We start from the raw sequence: 1615 nt of genomic DNA, 5'->3' as shown, positions 1-1615 counted from the left end.
CTTTGAAAGCACAGAGATAGCCATGATGTAGAAAGGTTTTTCCTTAAATAAAAATTATGATCCCTCTGAAGAACAGGTAGGTTTTCATTAATCCAAAATGCAAGTTAAATCCTCAGGAAACTACCTTATGCTTAACACTAAACCTTAAAGTCCTAGAGAGAATAAAGATTCAATGAGAGCCTTATGTAGAAGGAACCTCATAAAATGCAGGCTGACCCTGGACAGACTGTGGGACGGGACCCAAATTAAGTATTTCTTTAACTTGAATATGAGGGCATTGTACCAAGATGGCAAACTGCCAACAGTATTTTCCAAATCTGTAAACCAAAATTCGCTACAAATGTAAATCAAGCCCCTATGTTCAAATCAAGTACAATATTTCTAGGCAAAGAACTAGGGTCCAGTTATAAAGCAACTCTAATGAGACTACAGACACAGACTGCAGAAAATGCTTGAAGAAATAAAGTAGGAAATAGAACAATTAAGTCATAGTTCCTAATAATAATAATAATAATGATAATAATAATGATTTATGTTCCTAAATAGAAAAGAAACCATTTAACATTTCTGGAAAATCTGAGGCTGAACAAATTGTGAATAAAATATTGATAAAGAATCAACTTGGTAACCAGTTTTCTCACCCTCAGCCTCTTTACAAGTTCCTTCATGCCTCCCTCAACCATCCAATGAACGTCTGCATCCTGTGGTCTTGGCTGTCTGCTCCTTTCTCCTCAGACCTTCCTGCCTTCTCTTAGAGCCTTCTGCTACTCTGCAAAAGACCAATATGATCAAGGCAAAAGCACGCTTACAAAGTTAACTCTCCGAGTTAATAGGCTTATATTTACAAGGCACTTAGCAAATATACTTGATAATTGAATAATGTAAGTTTTTGTGATGCTCTGGCTGATAATTAACTGCTGAGATGCAAAGAAAATTCATCAGTGGTTTGAAATCACCAAGTGCCCTGATGCCTAGAGAGTTCCACCTGGACCCCTGGCTTCCTTCTAAGCCCTCTCTGATTCCTCATCGTGAGAACCATGTTCTCTTTACTAGACCAAGTGCATTTCACGGACCGGCTCCAACACTTGAACACAGATACTCTGCCTGAGATCCCCCTTTGGACTGGGACTCCCCCTACAGGCTCAGTACAAGCTCAGCCTGTAGCTCTCTCCACTGTGATTGCCTTGAGCCATCTTTTATTTTTTTCTCCCTCAGCAAGAAGAAATGAAGAGAAACGCGAATGTGAAGTTTTCATTTTTCCCCCTATCCTATCTGTTTTTAAAAAACTACTTGTTTGGTTAGCACAGCAAGGGTCAGAGAACTCTTGTTCTTATCTGGGTGGTTTTCATCGTGTGCTGAAGGGCATGTCAGGAAGGTGGCAGGATTTAGCAATGGCTTTTTATTTTTTCCTTATTTTCTCTTCCCTCTTTTCCCTTGTTTCCTTCTTAATATTGAAAAAAAATTTCTCCTGCCAATTTTTAGCTTTGATAATGAGAAAACACCAAATACATATAAATTCCTTTCTTGGTCTTTTGTTCTGTCTTCCCTTTGGGGTCTTATCACTTTCCCTGTACATCACAGATGTATTACTACATAGATTTAGAAAACTCCATAA

Source organism: Marmota monax, unplaced genomic scaffold (assembly GCF_021218885.2).
Source record: "Marmota monax isolate L192 unplaced genomic scaffold, Marmota_monax_Labrador192_F-V1.1 WCK01_AAM20220418_F8-fsc00060, whole genome shotgun sequence".
Taxonomy (NCBI): Eukaryota; Metazoa; Chordata; class Mammalia; order Rodentia; family Sciuridae; genus Marmota; species Marmota monax.
Note: the sequence above shows the minus strand (reverse complement) of the source record.